The sequence below is a fragment of the Pseudophryne corroboree genome, chromosome 7 (assembly GCF_028390025.1).
Source record: "Pseudophryne corroboree isolate aPseCor3 chromosome 7, aPseCor3.hap2, whole genome shotgun sequence".
Classification (NCBI taxonomy): Eukaryota; Metazoa; Chordata; class Amphibia; order Anura; family Myobatrachidae; genus Pseudophryne; species Pseudophryne corroboree.
Window position 1 is genome coordinate 359,960,087 of NC_086450.1, and position 22,258 is coordinate 359,982,344.

A 22,258-nucleotide genomic window follows, 5' to 3' on the forward strand; every position below is an offset into this window, starting at 1 on the left:
TGCCCAGAGGAGACGGACAGTACGAGGAAAGGATTTTTGTTAATCCAAGTGCAAGATTCATACCAGCCCACACCATCCACACCGTATAACCTGGAATATACGCAACCAGTCAACAGTATGAACAAAAAGAGCATCAGCCAAAGACTGATCTCAACTGTAACATAACCCTTATGTAAGCAATAACTATATACAAGCCTTACAGAAATACGTCCGTACTGGGACGGGCGCCCAGCATCCTCTACGGACTAGGAGAAAAAGATTTACCGGTAGGTTTAAAATCTTATTTTCTCTTACGTCCTAGAGGATGCTGGGGACTCCGTAAGGACCATGGGGATTATACCAAAGCTCCAGACCGGGCGGGAGAGTGTGGATGACTCTGCAGCACCGACTGAGCAAACATGAGGTCCTCATCAGCCAGGGTATCAAACTTGTAGAATTTTGCAAAAGTGTTTGAGCCCGACCATGTCGCCGCTCGGCAAAGCTGTAATGCCGAGACGCTTCGGGCAGCCGCCCAAGAAAAGCCCACCTTCCTAGTGGAATGGGCCTTTACAGAATTTGGTAACGGCAATCCAGCCGTAGAATGAGCCTGCTGAATCGTGTTACAGATCCAGCGAGCAATAGTCTGCTTAGAAGCAGGAGCGCCAACCTTGTTGGCTGCATACAGGATAAACAGTGCCTCTGTTTTCCTAACCCGAGCCGTCCTGGCTACATAAATTTTTAAGGCCCTGACTACATCAAGGGACTTGGAATCCTCCAAGTCATCCGTAGCCACAGGTACCACAATAGGTTGGTTCATATGAAACGATGAAACCACTTTAGGCAAAAATTGAGGACGAGTCCTTAATTCCGCTCTATCCACATGGAAAATCAGATAGGGGCTTTTGTGAGACAAAGCCGCCAATTTGGACACCCGCCTTGCAGATGCCAAGGCCAACAACATGACCACCTTCCAAGTGAGAAATTTTAATTCAACCGTTTGAAGAGGTTCAAACCAGTGAGAATTTAGGAACTGTAACACCACGTTAAGGTCCCATGGTGCCACTGGAGGCACAAAAGGAGGCTGTATGTGCAGCACTCCCTTTACAAAAGTCTGGACTTCTGGGAGAGAAGCCAATTCCTTCTGAAAGAAAATTGATAGGGCCAAAATCTGTACCTTAATGGAGCCTAATTTTAGGCCCATATCCACTCCTGTCTGTAGAAAGTGGAGAAAACGGCCCAGATGGAATTCCTCAGTAGGAGCATTCTTGGCTTCACACCAAGATACATACTTTCTCCAGATACGGTGATAATGTTTCGCCGTCACCTCCTTCCTAGCCTTTATCAGAGTAGGGGTGACTTCTTCTGGAATGCCTTTCCCAGCTAGGATTCGGTGTTCAACCGCCATGCCGTCAAACGTAACCGTGGTAAGTCTTGGAACACGCAAGGCCCCTGTTGCAACAGGTCCTCTCTGAGAGGAAGAGGCCACGGATCTTCTGTGAGCATTTCCTGAAGATCTGAATACCAGGCCCTTCGAGGCCAATCTGGAACAATGAGTATTGTCCGCACGCTTTTTCGTCTTATGATTCTCAATATCTTTGAGATGAGTGGAAGAGGAGGGAACACATAGACCGACTGAAACACCCACGGTGTCACCAGGGCGTCTACTGCTACTGCCTGAGGATCCCTTGACCTGTCACAATACCTCCGAAGCTTCTTGTTGAGGCGTGACGCCATCATGTCTATTTGAGGAAGTCCCCAATGACTTGTTATCTCTGCAAAAACTTCTTGATGAAGTCCCCACTCTCCTGGATGGAGATCGTGTCTGCTGAGGAAGTCTACTTCCCAGTTGTCCACTCCCGGAATGAAGACTGCTGCCAAAGCGCTTATGTGATTTTCCGCCCAGCGAAGAATCCTGGTGGCTTTCGCCATTGCCGCTCTGCTCCTTGTCCCGCCTTGGCGGTTTACATGAGCCACGGCTGTGACGTTGTCTGATTGAATCAGAACCGGTAGGTCGCGAAGAAGATTCTCCGTTTGACGTAGGCCGTTGTATATGGCCCACAATTCCAGTACGTTGATGTGTAGACAAGCCTCCTGGCTTGACCATAGTCCCTGAAAGTTTCTTCCTTGTGTGACTGCTCCCCATCATCGAAGGCTCGCGTCCGTGGTCACCAGAACCCAGTCCTGAATGCCGAACCTGCAAACCTCTATAAGGTGAGCACTCCGTAGCCACCACAGGAGAGACACCCTGGCCCTGGGGGACAGGCTTATTTTCTGATGAATTTGAAGATGGGACCTGGACCACTTGTCCAGAAGGTCCCACTGAAACGTCCTCGCATGAAACCTGCCGAAGGGGATGGCCTCGTAGGTCGCCACCATTTTCCCCAGTACTCGAGTGCATTGATGGACTGACACTCTTTTCGGTTTTAACAGGTCTCTGACCATGTTCTGGAGTTCCTGGGCTTTTTCCATTGGGAGAAAAACCCTCTTTTGTTCCGTGTCCAGAATCATGCCTAAGAAAGATAGCCGAGTTGTTGGAACCAACTGTGACTTTGGTAGATTGAGAATCCAGCCATATTGCTGCAACACTTTCAGGTAGAGCGCCACGCTTTTCAGCAACTGATCTCTCGATCTCGCTTTTATCAGGAGATCGTCCAAGTACGGGATAATTGTGACTCCCTGCCGGCGCAGGAGCACCATCATTTCCGCCATTACCTTGGTGAAAATCCTCGGGGCCGTGGAAAGCCCAAACGGCAATGTCTGAAACTGGTAATGACAGTCCTGTACAGCAAATCTCAGGTACGCCTGATGAGGGGGATATATGGGGACATGAAGGTATGCGTCCTTTATGTCCAGTGACACCATAAAATCCCCCCCTTCCAGGCTGGAGATAACTGCCTGGAGCGATTCCATCTTGAATTTGAACTTTTTCAAGTACAGGTTTAGGGATTTTAAATTTAGAATGAGTCTGACCGAGCCATCCGGTTTCGGGACCACAAATAGGGTTGAATAGTACCCCTTCCCCTGTTGAACTAGGGGAACCTCGACAACCACTTGTTGTTGACACAGTTTTTGAATTGCAGCTAAAACTATCGCCCTTTCTGGGGAAGAAGCTGGTAAAGCCGATTTGAAAAACCGGCGAGGAGGCACGTCTTCGAATTCCAGCTTGTAACCTTGGGATACAATTTCCATTGCCCAAGGATCCACGTCTGACTGAACCCAGACGTGGCTGAAGAGTCGAAGACGTGCCCCCACCGGCTCGGACTCCCTCAGTGGAGCCCTAGCGTCATGCGGTGGATTTAGTAGAAGCCGGGGAGGACTTCCGCTCCTGGGAACTAGCCGTAGCAGGCAGTCTTTTCCCTCTACCCTTACCTCTGGCAAGGAAGGAAGAGCCCCGACCTCTTATGCGACCGAAAGGACTGCATCTGATATTGCGGCATTTTCTTTTGCTGTGGGGAAACATAAGGTAAAAAAGTAGATTTACCCGCAGTAGCTGTGGAAACCAGGTCCGCGAGATCTTCCCCAAATAAATCCTCACCTTTGTAAGGCAAAACTTCCATATGCCTCTTTGAGTCGGCATCACCCGACCATTGGCGGGTCCACAGGGCTCGCCTAGCAGAAATCGCCATGGCGTTTGCTCTCGAACCTAGCAGACCAACGTCTCTCTGAGCGTCTCTCATATATAAGACTGCGTCTTTAATGTGACCTAAGGTCAATAAAATGGTATCCCTATCCAGGGTATCAATGTCAGCTGACAAAGTATCCGTCCAAGCCGCAACAGCGCTACAAACCCAAGCCGACGCTATTGCCGGTCTGAGCAAGGCACCCGTATGTGTAGAAATTGATGTTAAGGTAGTTTCCTGTCTGCGATCAGCAGTATCCTTGAGGGCTGCCGTGTCTGGAGACGGTAGCGCCACCTTTTTGGACAAGCGCGTTAACGCCTTGTCCACCCTGGGTGAGGATTCCCACCGTAACCTGTCCTGCGCAGGGAAAGGATACGCCATAAGAATTCTCTTGGGAATCTGCAGTTTCTTGTCTGGAGTTTCCCAAGCCTTTTCAAATAACGCGTTCAGATCATGAGATGGGGGAAAGGTTACCTCAGGTTTCTTTTCGTTAAACATGTGTACCCTCTTGTCAGGGACAGAGGGTCATCTGTGATATGTAAAACATCCTTTATTGCATTAATCATATAATGAATACTTTTGGCCACACTTGGGTGTAACCTCGCATCATCGTAGTTGACACTGGAGTCAGAACCCGTGTCGGTATCAGTGTCTGCTACTTGGGACAGGGGACGTTTCTGAGACCCTGAAGGGCCCTGTGACACAGTCAAAGCCATGGATTGACTCCCTGTTCTATCCCTGGACTCTGCTTTGTCCAATCTCTGATGTAATAAAGACACATTTGCATTTAAAACATTCAACATATCCAACCAATCAGGTGTCGGTGTTGCCGATGGAGACACCACAATTATCTGCTCCACCTCCTCCTTAGATGAGCCTTCCGCTTCAGACATGCCGACACACGCGTACCGACACCCCCACACACTCAGGGATATATCTATATGGAGACCGTTCCCCAATAAGGCACTTCGGAGAGACAGAGAGAGAGTATGCCAGCACACACCCAGCGCCACCTGACACTGGAAACAAAATTCCCAGTTAAAACAGCGCTGTTATATATATATATATATATATATATATATATATATATATATTTTTTTACACTCACTGTGCCACTTAAATCCCCCCCCCCCTCTTTTTTGCCCTCTGTCACCGTGTTTAGCAGGGGAGAGTCCGGAGAGCCAGCTTCTCTGCAGTATGCTGTGGAGAAAATGGCGCTGGTTAGATCTGGAGGATCAAGCTCCGCCCCCTCAGTGGCGGGCTTCGGTCCCGCTCAAATTTCCAATACTGGCGGGGGATTATTTAATATACTGCCTCCGCAGCATATATATATGTTAGCCAGTCCCTAGAGGTTTATTATTGCTGCCCAGGGCGCCCCCTCTGCACCCTGCACCCTTCAGTGCCCGCTGTGTGTGTGTGTGTGTGTGTGTGTGTGTGTGTGAGCAATGGCGCACGTTACCTCAGAGAAGATCTGAAGTCTTCTGCCGCCTTTGAAGTCTTCTTTCTTCTTATACTCACCCGGCTTCTATCTTCCGGCTCTGTGAGGAGGACGGCGGCGCGGCTCCGGGATGAACAGCGAGGGTGAGACCTGCGTTCCGACCCTCTGGAGTTAATGGTGTCCAGTAGCCTAAGAAGCAGAGCCTATCATTTAAGTAGGTCTGCTTCTCTCCCCTCAGTCCCACAATGCAGGGAGCCTGTTGCCAGCAGTGCTCCCTGAAAATAAAAAACCTAACAAAAGTCTTTTTCAGAGAAACTCAGGAGAGCTCCCCTGTAGTGCACCCAGTCTCCTCTGGGCACAGGATCTAACTGAGGTCTGGAGGAGGGGCATAGAGGGAGGAGCCAGTGCACACCCATCTAATGTTCTTTATAGTGCCCATGTCTCCTGCGGAGCCCGTCTATACCCCATGGTCCTTACGGAGTCCCCAGCATCCTCTAGGACGTATGAGAAATTATAATGAATGCTATGGTAAAGTTATTCCTTCTCATGTGCTGAGCGCTCTGTTGAAAAAACTCTGGGTCAAGGATTCCGAGTGTTTATTCTTTTCCCGCCGTGGATAGAATAAAGTGAGTCTCCCCCTGTTCTGCACGGGGCCCTGTCACAAGGAACGTATGCAGGGAGATATGTGATACTCTAATTATGTGCCGCATGTACGTTGATTATACTTGCATTACGTACGCATGGGGGAGTAGTTGTATGCAGGGTACTCCTTAAGTTGAGTCATGTCTATATCATTGCAGCATACTGCTGTGCGACTACAAGGGATATAGGACTCTTGGGTTCGCGGGCCAATTCCATGGCGGTCTCGACTAGGAGGGCGTTGTGGATTCACCAATGGAATGCTGAGGCTGACTCCGAGAAGAACTGGAGTCTCTTCCCTATGAAGGTGAAACCTGGTTTGGGGATGGCTTGTTAAGTTGATCTCGGCAGATACCACTAGTAAGTCTACCTTCTTGAGCTATGTTCCCTCACAACAGTTGGTGACACATTTTTGTAGGATGCAGTCATTTCGACCGAATGGATACGGTTTTCCCTTTCTTTGCAGGTAGAGGAAGGTGAAAAGGTAAGAGGTCAGCAGCCTTTTTCAAGTTCGCAGAAGCAGAAATCATCCTCTGTTTCTGCCACATCCACCGCATGACGCTGGGTCTATCTTGAGGGAGCCCACACCGGTGGGACCACGTCTAATACTCTTCAGTCAGTCCTGGAATGGACATGGACCAGTGAGTTTGAGAATAGAGTCTCAAGGGGGACATACTGGAGTTTCCAGACGATTCCCCTCACTGATTTTTCAAATAGACCTTACCGATTCTCCTCTGGACGGGGAGGTAGTATGCGATGCCATACAAGAGTTGTGTCAGGATCAGGTCATTGTCCTGCTGTCCTGGTCACACACAAAAAAAGCTGTTATTCAAGCTTTTTTGTGCTTCTGAGGCCGGACGGCTCGGTCAGAACAATCCTATATCTAAAATCCCAAAAATTTCTACTTAAGAAGTTGAACTACAAGATGGAATATCTCAGGGCAGGGATCTCCAATCTGTAAAAGGAGAAAGAGGGTCTAAGTATGGTTTCTTCCACATTAGGCTTACCTGGGTTTGCTATTCAGGATTGTCATTACCAATTCACCGGAGTGATGGCGGTATGATGGTTTTCCTTCAATAGTAAAAGAGTCATTATTATTCTGTACTGGGACGCTCTCCTGAGTACGGTGAGGTCAAGAAACAAGTGGTGCAAAACGTTGCTTTGTCCCTGACAGTTCTTCAACAAAGTGGTTGGCTCCTGAACTTGCCAGAATCACTGTTGATCCCAACGACGCGGTTGTCGGCGTTGGGAATAATGTTAGATACAGAACTGTTGAGTTTGTTTCTTCCAGTGGAAAAAGCTCTGAGGATTCAGTCGGGTCAGATCTGCAACAGTGTCAATCCATCAATAAGTTCAGTTGATGAAAAAGATGGTTGCGGCCTACGAGGCCATTCAGTGAGCAGGTTAAATGCCAGAGTGGTTTTAGCGGGACCAGTTGGACATGTGGTCTGGGTCTGCACATGCACCGGAAAATAATCCTATCTTACAGGACCAGAATCTCTCTCCTGTGGTGGCTGCACAGTCCTCACCTCCTAGAGGGACGAAGGTTCGGGATCCAGGATTGGATCCTGGTGTCCATGGATGCAAGTCTCCGAGGCTGGGGAGCAGTCATTCAGGGGGAAAAATTTCCAGGGAAAATGGTCAAGCCAGGAAGCTTGTCTGCACATAGTGGGTGATTCCGAGTTGTTCGCTCGCTAGCTGCTTTTAGCAGCATTGCACACGCTAAGCCGCCGCCCTCTGGGAGTGTATCTTGGCATAGCAAAATTGCTAACGAAAGCTTCGCTAATTTTCTCGTAACGATTACCCCGCAGTTTCTGAGTAGCTCCAGACTTACTCAGCCATTGCGACCAGCTCAGTCCTTTTCGTTCCTGGTTTGACGTCACACACACACCCAGCGTTTGCACAACCACTCCCCCGTTTCTCCAGCCACTCCTGCATTTTGCAACTCGAACGCCTGCGTTTTTCCGCACACTCCCTTAAAACGGCCAGTTTCCGCCCAGAAACACCCACTTCCTGTCAATCACACTACGATCAGCACAGCGATGAAAAAGCTTTGTTATGCCGTGAGTAAAATACCTAACTTTTGTGTAAAATAACTAAGCGCATGCGCTCTGCGAACCTTGCGCATGCGCAGTAAGCGACTAATCGCAGTATAGCGAAAATCGGCAATGAGCGAACAACTCGGAATGACCCCCATAAACATTCTGGAATTAAGGGCTATTTACAACGGCCTTCTGCAAGTGGAACATCTTCTTCGCGGTCTGCCCGTCTTGATTCAGTCGGACAACATAACAGCAGTGGCGTACATAAACCACCAGGGCGGAACAAAGAGCAGAGCGGCAATGGCGGAGGCCACTAAAGTTCTTCGGGGGTAATTCAAAGTTGATCGCAGCAGGAACATTTTTAGCAGTTGGGCAAAACCATGTGCACTGCAGGGGGGGCAGATATAACATTTGCAGAGAGAGTTAGATTTGGGTGGGTTATTTTGTTTCTGTGCAGGGTAAATACTGGCTGCTTTATTTTTACACTGCAATTTAGATTGCAGATTGAACACACCACACCCAAATCTAACTCTCTCTGCACATGTTATATCTGCCCCCTCTGCAGTGCACATGGTTTTGCCCAACTGCTAAAAATGTTCCTGCTGCTATCAACTTGGAATTACCCCCTTCGTTGGGCGGAAAGACATGCAAGCGCTCTGTCAGCAGTCTTCGTTCAGGGCATGGACAACTGGGAAGCAGACTTCCTCAGCAGACACGATCTCCATCCAGGAGAGTGGTTTCTTCATCAAGAGGTCTTCACAGAAGTGACACGTCGTTGGAGAATTCCTCAAATAGACATGATGGCGTCTCGCTTCAACAAGAAACTTCAGAGATATTGTTTCAGGTCGAGGGACCCTCAAGCAATGGCAGTGGACGCCCTAGTGACACCATGGGTGTTTCCGTCGGTCTATGTGTTCCCTCCACTTCCACTCATTCCAAAGGTGATAAAGATCAAGAAGAACAAGGGTTCAGGCAATATTCATTGTTCCAGACTGGCCAAGCAGGGCCTGGTATCCGGATCTTCAGGAATTACTCATAGGAGATCCCTGGCCTCTTCCTTTACGAGAGGACCTGTTACAGCAAGGACCGTGCGTGTATCAAGACTTACCGCGGCTGCGTTTGACGGCATGGCGGTTGCACGCCAAATCCTAGCCCGAAAGGGTATTCCCAGTGAAGTCATTCCCACACTACTTCAGACTAGAAAAGAAGTAACGGCGAGACATTATCACCGTGTTTGGAGAAAATATGTGTCTTGGTGTGAATCCACGAAGGCTCCTACGGAAGTATTTCAGCTGGGGCGTTTTCTCCATTTTTTGCAAGCAGGTGTGGATGTGGGCCTAAAGTTAGGCTCCATTAAAGTACAAATTTCAGGCTTGTCAATTTTCTTTCAGAAAGAATTGGCCTCGTTTCCAGAAGTTCAGACCTTCGTGGAAGGAGTGCTGCACAGCCAACCTCCCTTTGTGCCCCCAGTGGCACCATGGGATCTTAACGTGGTGTGGCAGTTCCTGCAATCTCATTGGTTTAAAAACCTTTACATAAGGTTGAGTGCAAATTCCTTATTTGGAAAGTGGTCATGATGTTGGCCTTGGCATCTGCAAGGCAGGTGTCTGAATCAGCGGCTTTGTCTCAATGTCGCCAGAACGACTCAGATTAGGACAATGGAGGCTCTGAAGGCTCTGTTGTCCTGTATGATCCCAACAAGATTGCTTCCAAGCAGACTATTGCACACTGGACCTGTAATACAATTCTGCAAGCTCATTCTACGGCTGGATTGCCGTTACCGAAATCGGTTAAGGCCCATTCTACCAGAAAGGTGGGCTCATCCTGGGCGGCTGCACGAGGGGTCTCGTCATTCCGGCTTTGCCGAGCAGTTACTTGGTCGGGTTCAAACACCTTTGAGAAGTTTTACAAGTTTGATACCCTGGCTGTTGAGGACCTCTTGTTGGGTCAATCGGTGCTGCAGAGTCATCTGCACTCTCCCGCCCGTTCAAGAGCTTTGGTATAAACCCCATGGTTCTTGAAGCATCCCCAGCATCCTCTAGGACGTATGAGAAAATAGGATTTTAATACCTACCGGTAAATCCTTTTCTCTTAGTCCGTAGAGGATGCTGGGCGCCCGTCCCAGTGCGTACTGTATCTGCAGTTATTGGGTATGTTTACACACATGGTGTGTTGCGTTTAAGTCAGCCTGTTGCTGATGATATTCATGCCATGGCATGCGTTATGCTGTTATTGGTTGTGTTTACATGCAGGTTGTGTTACGCTTTATGTATTGCGGCATATTCTTCATGTCGTCGGATGGTGTTCTATTGAATGCCACGTTCTGCGGCATACTGGAGGTGTGAGCTGGTAAGATGCTCACCGTGGTTTAACAATAAACTCTTTCCTCGGAATGTCCGTCTCCCTGGGCACAGTTACTTAAACTGGAGTCTGGAGGAGGGGCATAGAGGGAGGAGCCAGTTCACACCCATTCAAAGTCTTAAAGTGCCCATGTCTCCTGTGGATCCCGTCTATACCCCATGGTTCTTGAAGCATCCTCTACGGACTAAGAGAAAAGGATTTACCGGTAGGTATTAAAATCCTATTATACTGTGTGTGTATGTATATATATATATATATATATATATATATATATATATAAAACAGAGATAATGCCCAGCACTCCTGGTCCTAAATATATAGCTGCCTGGGTGCCCTCCACAGCGGTATGTATAAACAAACAAAGGAAAAGATGGCGTCACTCCAGGTCTTTAGGTGAAAAAATCTTCATTTAGTGCAATTTAAATAAGCATCACAAAAACCAACGTTTCGGGGCCCGTAGCCCCTTTGTCAAGGTGCATATATATAATAATATAATTATATATATATATATATATATATATATATATATATATATATATATATATATATATATATATATAAAACACAGTAGTATCTTTATCTCGCGCCAACCTAGAAGCGGCACCACGGGAGAGATCTTTGTTGGGAGACCTCAAAAGCATACAAGAATAAACACAAATTCCCAAGTGCGCTAAAGTGGAATGTAATTACACAGTTCTTCCAGCGTTATTTTCGTCGGAATGTAGACTGGAGGGTATTTAAATCTGGGGACCTGTAACAGACACCCCTCATCAAATAGTCACCCAAACAAGAGGCCAACAGGCCAATTAGTAAAAAGTTATTTTAATAACGTACACACAGTTCAAAGTATAAAATTGTGTCAATAAAATGCAACTTAAAGAGTACACAGCCAACACGTTTGTAAGATGGAATCTAGATATCCCCTCACCTTCTGCAAGGTGCGAGCTCGACAGGGAGTATCTTTACAGACTAGGTTGTGATTCTCTGACTGACAAACCCAACGCGTTTCGTCTTATCGACTTCATCAGGGGTAACTTGTTTGGGGGGGGAAATAAAATAAAAATAGTGGACTATTTGAGAAAAACTGCTACTTCAAATTGGGAAAATTATATGTATGTGGTATGTAAACAGTACCTACCGAATATAGGAAAAGGCTAATTTGCTCATGATTAATTAATATAAAGGATCATAACCTCTAATGTACGATTATTCAGAATCTCCTATATCTGGACTTAGTGGATGAAGCTCTTATATCAGGGCTCCTGATTAGAGCTTAAGAGGTATTCTTTCTTAAATGTGTAATCGGTTGGATAATGGTGTTTTGTATAAACTACTGTCAAAGTCGAAAAATATCCTGATGCATATGCCTTGTACTAACCCCTCATGCACATGCCCGCTGCGCGTGCACACACTCTGCCGTGCGTGCACATATCCGCAATTTGCGTAAGATCGCTCCGGCGATCACGCGCGTGGTATGCGCATTTACGGTAGAGTTTGTAAGCGTCTAGCGTGCGACTCGATCGTAGCATATTTAACCCATATAGTGTGTTTTGTAGTAAATATTCCCCTAGACAATGTCAGCAAGTATGTTTAGTTTAAACTGTTCCTGGACAGAGGGATTCCTCTTTACATGATAGGAAGGGTCAGACAAAGGTTGAAAGGTGGTGTCTAGTATCCAGCTGTAGGGTATTTTAAGAGTAACATTCCGATGCTAGTTAGGAAAGGATCGCTCGCTCCTGCATATAGTTATGTACAAATGTAGTTTATGAACATTAACTGTATTTGCTGTAAATTACACATGCGGCGGGAATCCTGAGGATACCTCCCACCAGAGCAGTTGGGGAAAGACACAGCCCACCTGTTCAAATCCACCTATGACCTTTGCTATAATGTGGAGACACATCCCTGTGTCCAATGAACAATGAGATACAAGGTACCATTGTATTGTGAATGTATGTTGTGCTATATAAAGACCACCATTGCCTGGCCAGACTCACTCTCTCTGAAGGCTTTCTCCCTGAATGCTGAGGACTGGATCCAGGTCGCGCATGCGAATCATCCCCACGTATGTATTATTCTCTGTAGCCATTTTGTTCGCCATTTGTTCCCATTGTGTTCTCATTCTGTTCACTCTTGTTTGCGATTGTTCGCTATTGTTCATGTATTATTCTCTGTTATTCTGTTTAGATTTCCATGTTAGTTTGTAGTGTATAACTTGTATTGTGTTTCCCCTTTTCTCTAAACCATCCACGGCGGTGTTAGAGCTGCTGTGGTTTTTAAATCCAAACCAGGTCTTGTGTTTTCACTGTTTACTGCAAAGGGCTTTTCTCAGCGTCTCAATTGCTCAAACAGCATACACCTTGTTAAGGTTCCTAATCGTTACATCATTACAGTACTTGGTTATTAAGGTTTAGAGTATAAGTATATTCTCACTGTGTTTTATTAGCAAGGTTTAAAGGTTATCCACTGTGTGTGCGCCCGCTGTGTGTAATCCGTACACTCAGCGCAGCGTGTGTACGCCAAGTGCGTATTACGTGCGGGACTCTGTACGCAAATAGCGTACATAGTGCGTAGCACGTGCACGTGGTCTAGCGGCCATAACGGCCCCACGGTATTAGTATATAGCTTCATGTTTAAAGGTAATAATTGACATTATCACTACCTTAAAACTAATTGGGCGTAAATCCTTACAGGGTCGCCTAGGAATACTATTGGTTATAATCTCTTAGGAGTGCTGACAACCATATGTCGGCATTTTTGCAAACTACCTAAAGTGTGGTGTCCAAGTTTAAATTCAAGACTATTTCTGATTCGGACGTTGACCAACGTACAACGAAATTCAAGAATTATATAGCTGGTTTAACAATCTCAAAAGTATAAGTGGTGTGGCTTCCTCAATAGGTCTCACAGAATAGATCCTGGGAGAGATTTGGCTGCATGTGGAAATCACAGAACCTGTTGGCCTCTTGTTTGGGTGACTATTTGGTGAGGGGTGTCTGTTACAGGTCCCCAGATTTAAATACCCTCCAGTCTACATTCCGACGAAAATAACGCTGGAAGAACTGTGTAATTACATTCCACTTTAGCGCACTTGGGAATTTGTGTTTATTCATATATAAAGGAAATAAATGCTGCGGCACTCAGGGTCTTATAACAGAAGATGTGTATTGGTAAACAATTACATCAACAACGCACCAACGCGTTGTTGATGTAATTGTTTACCAATACACATCTTCTGTTATAAGACCCTGAGTGCCGCAGCATTTATTTCCTTTATTATATATATATTGAGTAATCTTCCTGAAGGCACCGGGGCACGGACTCAATCGAGGGAGTGCCGAGCTATACAATCCTCTCTCTCTCTCTATATATATATATATATATATATATACTGAATGGCAGAGCCGGCCATAGGTATAGGCAAACTAGGCAATTGCCTAGGGCATCTGATATGCCTAGGGGCATCAGCAGCTTCTGCTGATTAAAATGATATGCGGCATGCCTATATTCTGAGTGTAGCATTTCATATGCAGATACAGCCACAGTCTCACACAGTATATAGGCATGCTGCATACCATTTTAATCAGCAGAAGCTGCTTGTGCATTCTAGCCACATAGCAATGCAAATAAGATGCATTTTCATTAAAAAAAACGTGCCCGACGTTATCATTGAGGCAAGATTTATGAGGACACATCTGTATCCAAGCAGAGGCAGAGGTCACAGTGTTAGTAGCAGTGTGAGTGCTGTGTGCATGTGAGTGGGTTGGTTGTGCAGTAGTGTTCAGAATATGTGTAAGGAGTATTGCTTTATGGAATCATATTTATGAATATTAATATTTAATATATCATATATGGTATTTAATATATGGATATATTTCAATTAATATGCATTTATCATATATATCTGCAAATATATTATGTCAGGCTTACAAACTAATTGGCTGATACATATATGCAGTCCTTATACATATGACTTATGAAGTTATTAAGTTAAGATTCCTTAAAGAGAGTTCAAGCTTGAATATTACCGCTCTTTTTATATGATTCTTTATTTACAGGCAGATCAAATCGTACAGAATAAGATATACACAGTAGTGATATATATACTAATTATAATTATATATGCTTCCTTCGTTACATAACATAAAACAACATGACATAAGTTTCACAAACAGTTTCAATTGCTAACATAAAATGTATACTTGCAAGTTAAAGATTGCCATCCCAAGAATCATTCCTTCTGCATGTTCTCCATGACTTCTCCTCCTGACTGACTTCCTTCCTTCTCCTTCTTCTTCTCCCTCTCCCTCTTCCTTCTAACTCCTAACTACAAGTCTGGTCCTTTTATCTCATATTTTACCAATTCAAACTATCATATTCTCATAGTTTCCAATGGAATAGGTAATTATAGGTTTGTCAGATTCCAAGGTGTAATAAAACAAACATTGAACTGGGCTGTCGTGTCCTGTTCACGGAGGCATGGTGTCATAAAAGTGTGGTGTCCACACTGCCTTAAGCAAGTATAGTATTGTAAAATCTGGAATGTCTTTTCATCCAAAGTTCTGTTGTATTGACAAGTTTTCCTGGGGTCGGTTACACAATGTTTTATCAATGGATGTGATCTCTTTTCATAGTAGTTAATTTATACTCCCTAGCTTTTAACCTTCACTGGACAATAGACAAACCAGTAGATTCTGATCTACTGTAAGCACACCTGTGAATTCCAATGACCAACAGAGCTCTGTCACATACCTATTATCATTTATGGCCTAATACCTTTTCTCTACAATGACTCTTGATCTTACTGTAACCTCTCTGGCCTTATTTATGACTAGAGCAGAATAAACCTGTTCCCTACACTATTTTTTACCATCTTGCTGTAAAACACAAATATACAGTATATCTATATAAACACATACACAAACCTAATCTCTTAAATCAGCTAAACATTACCTCATACATTCAAACTTATTTCATATCTATTCCTTACTATATATATCCAGTATACTGTCCACTATGGTAACATCGCCTATTTATAATGAATTATATTTTGATTCAGACAATATCCATTGCCCTAATATTATACTAAGTGCAGACAATTACCTATAAGGCAACAGTCGCCCCCTTGTGGCCATGAGAAATTCTTTTGATTGGCCACACATTAAACTAGCGTAATTGCTTCCAAATACATTTCAAAATATTCCTTCAAACATAACTTTCGTTGTAACCATAATATATACCATAAGTGTAATAATAATAACCATTATGATTTTAAAAATCTCTAAAAATTCTTAGCTTACCTAACCTTATTCTACTTTTTAACTAAAGCAGACAAAACTGAGGTTTTTATTCAGTATTCATGAGGAAAACTAATTTCTACAGACATTTGGAATACCATAGCCCAATTGTAGACCTTTTTTTCTGTATCTGGATCAGTACGTTTGGACATTTTTGCTGTTCTTGTATGTAGCAATTTACTGGGATAAGACTGTCATCTGCGTGGTTTGCTTGCAATTGGAGATGCCTTGCGTTTGCATTATGGCCTTGCGTTTGCAACATTTGCACCATTACTAGAAGTAGAATTCTTCGTAGCAGCTGCTCCTTTGCTTGCCATTTCGCTGTTTGAGGCAGAGGGCTGTGTACGTCGAGTGCTGTGTCTTGAACATTCAGTACTTGTGACGACCCTCAGTAATAGTAATAGTCTTTATACAGTCTTTAGCAGTTCTGTTTCCTTTGCGTTTATCCAATGCCGCAGTTGTGACCAGTGTCCATATTGCTTTTGCACAAACAGGTTGTGATTTTGAATAGAACAGGCATATATGAAACAGTCTTTTTTTTTTTTTTTCTTTCTTTCTTTCTTTCCTTGCTTGTTAATAGTAGGTCTTAATTGTCTTCGGGCAATAGTACCACAAATGGCTGTGAGTAGTACACCTACTCTGTTCTGTATTTCCTCACTGAATAAATTACCATGCAGTCTTAAATCTCCTTATTCTACCTTGTACCTATTTATACATCTCAATCTTACATAAACTTATACCAGTTTAACCCATATAAAGGCGTTTTCTATCCTACCTATATTTTGACTAATAATTATTTAAAATGCTTTTGATGTGTATATAGTAACATCCTATCAATACAATAAATGAATATAATTTTGCTTCAAACAGATATTAAATATCATTTAGGAATGGCTTTAAATATATCTAATTCCATCCAATATTATTTTATATGCAGCCATGTGCATATACAGTGACCCTGTTATGCTACAAATAATTATCTTAGACTTGTGACAGTCTTTATTAAGAGAATTATTCATCCCACTTAATAATCTCGGCCCAATTTGTTATAACGTGGTATACCATCCTGTATTAGATATTTAATTACTTTTGAAGCTTTTACGAAGGAAGCATAGGTAGTATCTATTGTGTAATATATAAAAAAAACATAAAATATTTACAAGGTATATATGCAATGATATAAAATATATCTCAGACAAATGTTTACATATATGTGATTAAGGTATATGAAGGGATGAGACAGTTCTGTATAATCACAGTGATGAGATGTGCTGTACACTGTTGTGGGAGTGTACATGTAGTTTGAAAGACAAGTAATGATTACTTGTGATGAAAGGGTTAATGAAAACCTTCCCCTTTCTTGTGAAACTGGAAAACTCCTTGAGGATTTGTCCATATATCAGTCTTTAGGGATGCTATGTAGATTTTGCTGGATAGCAGCGATGAAAGGGTTAATGAAGACCTTTTCCCTTGTAAATTGGAGTCTTTTTGGAGTCTTGCACCATTCTGTATACAGGTTGCCAGGATTACTATGAATCAAACAAAAATACATACAATGACTATCACAGATATTTATACAGTGATTTAACATAGCTTGCTATGCATTCTGTCCTATCTGCTGCATGTTATCAGGTACAGAATTTACAAATGTGTCTTTTAACGATTGAATAACAAACAAACAATTGTTTCTGGCCTGTGCCAATCTTTCCTGTCACATTGTGTGTCAATGACAGCACAATTGTCGCTGCAGATATGATGCAGGTTTAATTTGGAAACTGTGGCTGTTTGAACATCAAAGCAAACAATGGCTTCATTGGATCTAACAAGTAAAGGAATGATACTACCGTATTCACTTGTGACCATACTCCCTTGTGATGCAGCCTGGTCCCAGACTGTCTTTAACCATAGCGTTTGCTGCTTGGTGTGGCTCCTTAGTTTGGAAGAATCTTGGAGCTTCTGAAAAAACCTACTTTTGTGGGGAGAGAAACTTGTTAAACTTTGCCAAATATGTATTGCAGGTCCCAGGGCTTTCTGTCTTTCCACACCTGTAATAAAATGGTTATGGCACCAGGGCATAAAAACATTTTCATCCTGGTGATCCTTTTTGTCATTGTTAATTGGTGTGTGGTTTGCAGAATGACACTCTGCATGTGGTCTCTCTGAGAGCATGCAAACATTTGCACCATCACTAGAAGTCTCTGAGTGCTCTGTGGGGGTTACATAAGTTTGGGAACTTTGTTTGTAAACATGCATTCCTGAATTAATTTCATGGATTTTCCCTTTAAACATGTTTCCAGGTGAATACATTTCAAGGTTTGCAACTCTGGTTGCCATGGGAGTTTTCACCATGGGGAACTTCCCCACCCCTGTGTGCACTGTACTGCTGCTATCAGTGTTTAAATCTGCTGACAATTCACCTTTGCCTAAGGGCATAACAAATTCTTCATTTACATTGGGAACTCTGAGAGTGTATTCAGCAGAATACTCATAATCTGAGTTACAATGATCTTCCCCCTTACTAGACACAGTATAGGGGACATCTCCTATTGCTGCTACCTCCTTTACATTAATGTGCTGTCTGATGATAGACACATCCGGCACATTGCTACTTTCTTCCTTTACCACAGAGGCTGTTCTGCTGGTGGTCTGTGTGACCATAGCAGACTCCATGCGCTGCACATTGATGCAGTCCTGCAACATGTAACTTTCCTTAATTTTAGGATCTTGACTGATTAAGTCATTTCTGACTCCTGTAGACTCTGTGTACAGAGTTTCACATACCTCAACACTATTCCTGTTTGGTGTTTCTATCTCAGCTTGCTTGCTGGATGTTATCTCTTCATCAGAGATCTTGACAATTTGATTACAAACTGTCAGGCTTTTCGCTTCTGCCCCAAACTTTTTCTGTTTATTTTTCTGTTTAAGGGACTTAAATAACGAATGCATTTTTGCATTAATGGTCAGGCACGCCTTACGAAGACGTGAACCTGATTCTTCTTTACATTTCTGTTTGGCTTCTAGAGCCGCAGTTCTGCGCATTTTTCTAAATGCTACAGAAAACTTTTGCATTTTTAACATTTCAATGCTAAATTTATATATTCTTTGTTTTTAGTACTGAAGGTATCCTCTCCTTAAGATTGACCGGTGTCTTAAGGTTAAACTCTAATACCTGGTACATTTATACATTTATTTGGAAATACTCTTTTCCACTGTGCACATTTTCTATTCTAGGCCTTTAAATTCTTTATTCTCATTTGTAACCTATTCCACTGTGATCTTGTATTTTGCCAGCAGGCTTATAGCCTTTGGTGCTGCTTCCTAATAGATATTATGTTAGTTAAAATAACGTATATTGCACTAACACATTTATCCTAGGTTATACAGAATACAAAATTGACATTACACAATGGTAATAAATTTTCATAGATACATCCCCACCGTGATTCTGCAGATTTGGTAGCCAGCTTATAGCATCTGCTACTCCTCATAAATATTATAGATCAGATAATCAGATTCAGTAATAACAAGTCCCTTCGTGGTCGCCAATATTGCTTTATGGAATCATATTTATGAATATTAATATTTAATATATCATATATGGTATTTAATATATGGATATATTTCAATTAATATGCATTTATCATATATATCTGCAAATATATTATGTCAGGCTTACAAACTAATTGGCTGATACATATATGCAGTCCTTATACATATGACTTATGAAGTTATTAAGTTAAGATTCCTTAAAGAGAGTTCAAGCTTGAATATTACCGCTCTTTTTATATGATTCTTTATTTACAGGCAGATCAAATCGTACAGAATAAGATATACACAGTAGTGATATATATACTAATTATAATTATATATGCTTCCTTCGTTACATAACATAAAACAACATGACATAAGTTTCACAAACAGTTTCAATTGCTAACATAAAATGTATACTTGCAAGTTAAAGATTGCCATCCCAAGAATCATTCCTTCTGCATGTTCTCCATGACTTCTCCTCCTGACTGACTTCCTTCCTTCTCCTTCTTCTTCTCCCTCTCCCTCTTCCTTCTAACTCCTAACTACAAGTCTGGTCCTTTTATCTCATATTTTACCAATTCAAACTATCATATTCTCATAGTTTCCAATGGAATAGGTAATTATAGGTTTGTCAGATTCCAAGGTGTAATAAAACAAACATTGAACTGGGCTGTCGTGTCCTGTTCACGGAGGCATGGTGTCATAAAAGTGTGGTGTCCACACTGCCTTAAGCAAGTATAGTATTGTAAAATCTGGAATGTCTTTTCATCCAAAGTTCTGTTGTATTGACAAGTTTTCCTGGGGTCGGTTACACAATGTTTTATCAATGGATGTGATCTCTTTTCATAGTAGTTAATTTATACTCCCTAGCTTTTAACCTTCACTGGACAATAGACAAACCAGTAGATTCTGATCTACTGTAAGCACACCTGTGAATTCCAATGACCAACAGAGCTCTGTCACATACCTATTATCATTTATGGCCTAATACCTTTTCTCTACAATGACTCTTGATCTTACTGTAACCTCTCTGGCCTTATTTATGACTAGAGCAGAATAAACCTGTTCCCTACACTATTTTTTACCATCTTGCTGTAAAACACAAATATACAGTATATCTATATAAACACATACACAAACCTAATCTCTTAAATCAGCTAAACATTACCTCATACATTCAAACTTATTTCATATCTATTCCTTACTATATATATCCAGTATACTGTCCACTATGGTAACATCGCCTATTTATAATGAATTATATTTTGATTCAGACAATATCCATTGCCCTAATATTATACTAAGTGCAGACAATTACCTATAAGGCAACAGTAGCATTATGTGTGTCATGTAAAAATGCATCAATAATGTGCAACATATGTGTAAGGGGCACTGTGTGTAATTATGTGTATAAGGGCATTAATAATGTGCGGCATATGTGTAACAGGGTACTACTGTATGTGTGTCATTATGTGTAAAGGGGCACTAATAATGTGCAGCAAATGTGTAGGTGGCACTGTGTGTGTCATTATGTGTATAAGGGCATTAATAATGTGCGGCATATGTGTAAGGGACATTATGTGTAAAAGGGCATTAATAAAGGTTGTCATAATGTGTAAGGTGCATTATGGTTATAAGGAAATTAATACGGTGTCTCATATGTGTAAGGGGCATTACTGTGTGGAATTGTGTGTATAAATGCATGACTAATGTGTGGCATTTTGTGTATAAGGTGCTCTATTATATGGCGTTGCATATAGAAAGGGCACTACTGTGTCGTCTAATGTGAATAAAGAGCAATAGGGTGTGGTGTAATGTGAATAAGGAGCAATTCAGTGTAATGTAATGTGAATAAGGGGCTCTACTGTGAGGAGTAACGTTTATAAGGTAAAGTGATACTACTGTGGGGTGTAATATGAATTATGGACACTATCGCAAGATCAAATGTGAATAAAGTTGCTGTGCTGTGCGCCAAATGTACGAGCTGTTCCTATTTAAAGTATATGGGGTACAAACACCAAAATAAGGACTGCTATGGGTGAGTTGTGATGGTGCTGGGAAAGAGGTGCAAGGTCAGAGGCGGAACCAGCGGTGGTGCTAGGGGGCACCAGCCAAAATCTTGCCTAGGGCATCATATTGGTTAGGGCCGGCTCTGCTGAATGGATTCTTCAAACAATAAATGTATTAACATAAATAATTATGAATATATAGCCAAAATTACAAACCTTAAATACATTTCACACAAACATAAGGGAGCGTCCTAGTCATGTATACTGTACATGCAACTTGTGGAGCCAAAGACTTTATCTATGTGTGAAATATTAAAGTCAAGTTAATCTCCCAAAAAGTTTTTCTCTTCTTATCTTCACTTTGTGTTTTCTGGTGAACGAGGGAGTGTATATTTTTCTTCCTGGGTTTATATTATGCTGCTAAGGAAACAATTTGCTTCCTGAAAGACATCCTTTTTGACTTGGACTAAACAGAGATTGCAATAGTTAAGACTTCATTCTTCATATGTGTTTTATGTGCCAGATTCAACTCAGAAGTCTTTATCCAAACACACACCAGATGTGTCCAGTTTCTGCATTTATGGAGGTTACTAGTGATTGATTGAACTTAAATATACTTCTTAATTCTGCCTTTGTCTTACAGAACATAGATATTGCCATTTGTTGCTGTGAGAAGCAGCTGCCGATGTTACAAGAGTAAGACTAGAAGTGTTACACCTGTGCAACTCTCATAATGTCGCCTACAAAATCACATTACAGGAAATTCTGCTGTATGCTAGAAGATTCTTTAAGACGCTTGGCACGTCATCGTATGAGCAAACTTTTATTCATGCAAGTTTTTCTTTTCATTAAAATATGTTATGTTTTGTGGATTCACTTGTACCCATCATACATATTCTGTTAACATTGTTTTTTATTGTTTTTTACAAAATAAAATACTAGTTTTAAAATTTAAAAAAATATATTTATTATTATTCTATTTTAACCCAGGGCATTTTTTCTTGCTTTTAAATTGACCTCAAGTGTGTAACTAATTTTAAGATATGGATCTCGATAAAAAATACTTGTACTGTGCTTTGCAGCATATGGTATCTATACAACACTTAATGGGGGTAATTCCAAGTTGATCGCAGCAGGATTTTTGATAGCAATTGGGCAAAACCATGTGCACTGCAGGGGAGGCAGATATAACATGTGCAGAAAGAGTTAGATTTGGGTGGGTTATTTTATTTCTCTGCAGGGTAAATACTGGCTGCTTTATTTTTACACTGCAAATTAGATTGCAGATTGAACACACCACACCCAAATCTAACTCTCTCTGCACATGTTATATCTGCCTCCC

At 42.3% G+C, this 22,258-nt stretch overlaps 1 long non-coding RNA gene across 1 annotated transcript in view; it reads left to right on the plus strand.

Moving 5' to 3' along the window:
* Positions 1-21,876, plus strand: part of LOC134943703 (uncharacterized) — a 192,415-nt gene extending 170,539 nt beyond the window's left edge. Inside the window, exon 2 of the long non-coding RNA XR_010181689.1 lies at positions 21,560-21,876. This is a non-coding gene — a long non-coding RNA (uncharacterized LOC134943703). The remainder of the gene's footprint in view (positions 1-21,559) is intronic.
* The last annotated feature ends 382 nt before the right edge of the window (positions 21,877-22,258 follow it).